This window comes from Microtus ochrogaster, unplaced genomic scaffold (assembly GCF_000317375.1).
Source record: "Microtus ochrogaster isolate Prairie Vole_2 unplaced genomic scaffold, MicOch1.0 UNK38, whole genome shotgun sequence".
In the NCBI taxonomy this organism is placed as follows: domain Eukaryota; kingdom Metazoa; phylum Chordata; class Mammalia; order Rodentia; family Cricetidae; genus Microtus; species Microtus ochrogaster.
The window spans coordinates 3,545,798-3,550,343 of record NW_004949136.1 but is presented as its reverse complement, the minus strand read 5'-3'; the positions used below and the strand labels follow the sequence as shown (position 1 = coordinate 3,550,343).

The following is a 4,546-nucleotide window of genomic DNA, read 5'->3' as shown; positions in this document are numbered from 1 at the left end:
TGTAGACCAGGCTGGTCTCGAACTCACAGAGATCCGCCTGCCTCTGCCTCCCGAGTGCTGGGATTAAAGGCGTGCGCCACCACTGCCCGGCCAGTCTTACTAAGCTTAACACAGCATGTTTAAAGTATAGGCTACTAGATTTTTACACAGGTATTCAGCTAAGATGTCAATCTCCCAGACAGCCAATAGCCTGTCACCCAGAGCTGATTTCTGCCCTAATGATTCTTCTCTCCCCTCCCCTCCCCTTAAGGCACCATTGCCAATTTTCTGTCACTATGAAGTGGGTCACCTTGTCCAGAAATTTATGTAAATGGAATCATAAGTTGAGGTCATCTTTCTGGAATAAGCACTCTGTCATCAATGAAAGGAGAAGAGAGATGTATCCACCAGTAAACTGAAGCCGTGCTAGCTTGGAAAGTCTCCTATCAGTTTGCATTCACTCTTATTTTATAGTCTAAACCTGCAGCACAGGGCAAACAAGTAGGCAAAATTTCGTTTTGTTTCGTTTTTTGTTTGTTGTTGTTGTTTTGAGACAGGGTTATGTATCTTTGGAGCCTGTCCTAGAACTTCCTCTGTAAACCAAGCGGGCCTCAAACTCACAGAGATCTACCTGCCTCTGCCTCCCAAGTACTGGAATCAAAGGCATGTGCCACCAATTGCCTGGCCAGCCACAAGCAAGATTTTACAGAAGTGTACTGACAGCAGGTTGTTAAAGGCACAACAGTCTATTGCTTCGGCTGTTTCTTCAAGTCATTCTGTTCCAAGTGTCAAGTGAGGTCATTCTCGGCAAATAGGCAGTACAGGCAGAGCTTTAAGTAAATCACTAGGTAAATCAGTAAGCTGGTAGCGGATAGCAGGTCTTTTATACCTTATTCTACTTCATATACAGTATATATGTGCTTGTACTGTGTGAAAGAGTAGGTTTTGCTTGTTTTTAGGTTCGTCCACACTATTGCATTTATCAAAGTTGTTTTTGAGACAGGGTCTCACATTGTGGACAATAGCCTCAAACTCAAGGGAATCTTGCTGCCTCAGACTCTTGAGTTCTGAAATCACAAATGTGAACCCCTACAGTTGGTTTACATTTATCATGTTTAAAAATTGGGGACTAGTGTAGAGAGCTGCGTGGAGCTGCACCTAAAAGATGGTGCTGGCTTCCACCCTCCGTGATCAAGTGAGTGCTCTCTAGGATAAACAACTCCTTATTTGGCTAAGGCCAGACCCTTGTGATCATCACCCGATGATCACAAGCTGCTTGCATGAGTGTGGACCAATGAACGGCGCCCACGTGGCTATCCAGGGTTGGTAGCCCAGGCCTACTTAAGGGCTGGGGGAGGTTTGCCCAGGGAGAGAGAGAGATTTCTTGTCAAAAGTCCTGAATAAAACTGCCTGTAAGAAGAGCTCCGGTGTCGCGTCATCCTTGCTGGACGAGGCAGTCATGACAGACTAGGTATAATGGCCCAGCACTCAGAAGGCAGAGACAGGCAGATCTCTGTGATTTTTGAGGTCTGACTTGATCTACCTAACAAGTTCCAGGCCAGTCAGGGCTATACAGTGTCCCATGTCTTTAAAAAAGAGTAAATAAAATTCTATAGTTCCTTTTTCATTATTATTTTATGTTCATTGGTGTTTTGCCTGCATTTGGGTCTGTGTGAGAGTGTCAGAAGCCTTGGAACTGGAGTTACAGACAGGTGTGAGCTGCCATGTGGGTATTGAACCTAGATTCTCTGGAAGAGCAGCAGAGCTCTTAACCACTGAGCCATCTCTCTAGCCCCAAATTCTATAGTTTCTAAAGAGAGGGTCTCAGGCTGGCGAATTCACAGAGATTTGCCTGCCTCTGCCTTCTAAATGCTGAGATTAAATGTGGGTGTGCTACCATTATTCTGGCTGGTCTTATGTCAGCTTGACACACAAACTGGAGTTATCTAAAAGGATGAAAACTGGATTGAGAAAATGCCTTCATTTCCTAATTAGTCACTGATCAGGGAGGGGCCAGCCCACATGGGTGGTTCCATCCTTGGCTGGTAGTCCTGGGTTCTATAGGAAAGGTTGTGCGCTTTCTCTGGCAGCACATATGCAAAAAAAAGAAAAAGAAAAGGAAGGAAGAAAGGAAAAGGAAAAGAAAGAAAAAAAGAAAGCAGGTTGAGCAAGCCAGCAAGCAGCTTGAGTAAACAGTAAGAGGCACTGCCCCTGGCCTCTGCATCAGCTCCTGCCTCCAAGATCCTGCTCTATTTGAGCTCCTGCCTGGCTTCCTTCAATGATGAAGAGCTGTGGAAGTGTAAGCTGAATAAACCCTTTCCCCCACAGCTTGCGTTTGGCCATGGTGTTTTGTCACAGGGATGGAAACCCTGACTAAGATTTATTTATTATGTATACGGTGTTCTGCAGGTCAGAAGAGGGTATCAGATCTCATTACAGATAGTTGTGAGCCACCATGTGGTTGCTGGGAATTGAACTCAGGACCTCTGGAAGGGCAATTAGTGCTCTTAACCTCTGAGCCATCTCTCCAGCCCCATGCCTACAGTTTTTATGCTTATTTATTTTGTATGTATGTATGGGCATGTACATGCCAGTGCATGCATGTGAATGGAAGTCAGAGGGAAACTCATGGGATTGGTTCCCTCTGCCCATCTGGATGCCATGGACGAAACTCAGATCATCAGGCTTGGGGGCAATCATCCTTACCCACTGAGCTAACAAACTGGCTGTTGTGTGACAAAACTTTTCCTGGGGAGACACGACACACTTCTACTCACCCCAGATATGGAACCTGTGACAGACCAAAGTGCAGATACCACCAAAATCCACCTTGGTGAATCAGTGAGTTTTATTGAGATCACTTACAAGAGCAGAAATGACTCAAAGACATTAGCTGCATTAGCAAAGCCCACCCCCAGCATGAATGACAGCTCACAAAGCTAAGCACCTAGATTATACTGCACACCCAGCAGACAGCTCAACAATTTGGAGAGTGTCCTTTCCAGGTGCCTCAGATGACCTAAACCTCTTCCAAACAGCTTGGCTGACTTCTGCTTCTCAGCAACTGGTTTAGTCTGAGAGACTTCTTTTGCAGCTCAGCTTGCTGAGCATCTTCTTTGTAGCTTGGCTCTACTACCTCTGAGGGGGACTCAACTTTGATTGCTTACTCTGGCCTAGTAAATCTGGTCAGTTTCAGGGACTTCCTAAAGCTATTTTGTGTAGACTGAGACTACGCTTCTGTCTCCTGGCCACCCAGACCCAAATAATCTCACAGAAACTATATTAATTGCAACATTATTTGGCCAATGGCTCAGGCATATTCCTGGCTAGCTCTTACATCTTAAATTAAATTAACACATTTCTATTAATCTATATATTGCCGTGAGGTTGTGGCTTACTGGTAACGTTCTGGCACCTTTCTCCTTCAACAGCTACATGGCATCTTTTTGACTCCACCTATTCTCTCTATATATCTCTTTTTGGATTTTCTGCCTGACTTTACTCTGCTAAGCCATTGGCCAAACAGCTTTATTCATCAGCCAATAAAAGAAACACAGATACAGGACATCCCACATCAATTTTTAGTTGTTTGCCTTCCTGTTTAAAAAGCTTCCCTGAACAACCAAGAATGTTTCAATCTAGAAGCAAACATTTCACAATAGTGGCCCTCTCTTAAATGTTTCACTGCCTTTAGGTAATGTCACAGTTAGAGGGATAAAGCCAACACAGGTAAAAGAGACTACAGAACCCATTTCATACCTAAATTATAGCATTATATGTGTTTCGCAAATTTTTTCCTAGTCTGTAGTTTATCTTTCAATTGTTTAAAATATCTTTTAGAAAGCAACTTTATTTATTTATTTATTTGAGTCAAGATCCGCAATGTAGTCAAAGCCTCAGAACTGAGTGCCTCCTGCATCAGCTTCCTAAGAACTAGGATTACATATGCGTGCCATGAAATACAAGTGTTGTGGTGCACACCACTCTTAGAGCTTGGAGGTAGAGGCAGGAAGAGAAGGGGACTCCTACACAGCAGGGACTCCCTTCCAGACCACAGATAAAGCACAAACCACACCAAAACACCTGTTTTCACAGAGAGATCCTTTATTAAGCAGGAAAGAAAAGTTAAAGTGCCTGCTTTCTGACTCAGGCAGAAAATCAGCAGCAAATGATCTTGCAGGTAGAATTTTTAAGAGAAGAAGGAGAGATCTGTGTGAGAATGGGCTAGGATGTGGTGGTAAAGGAGATAGGGGACAACGGAGAAGGAGATAGGGATAAGGAAAAGGGGAAAGGGGTATTACTGCCTCTGGGTAGAGGGGAGACAGATGTGGTGAACAGGAAAATGGCAGTTCATAAAGGTAAAGGGGGAACCCCAAGCTAGGATGAGGTGTTTGATTTTAACTGGGCATCTTAATTAGGTGAGCCAAAGGGGGCTTCTGATGGCTAGACTTTAGTAGTCAGCCTCAGGAGGAAGAGGTGGCCAAATAAGGAAGTAGACCATTTGGCTAGCTTTAGGGATACTAATCTAACAGCTTTTAAGAGGGAATGGAGGAGGGGCTGGAGAGAT

General features: G+C 44.3%; 1 protein-coding gene across 1 annotated transcript in view; it reads right to left on the bottom strand.

Annotated features, from left to right (window-relative positions):
• Perm1 (PPARGC1 and ESRR induced regulator, muscle 1) overlaps positions 1-4,546 on the bottom strand; it is a 15,425-nt gene that overhangs the window by 6,850 nt on the left and 4,029 nt on the right. The window lies entirely within an intron of this gene.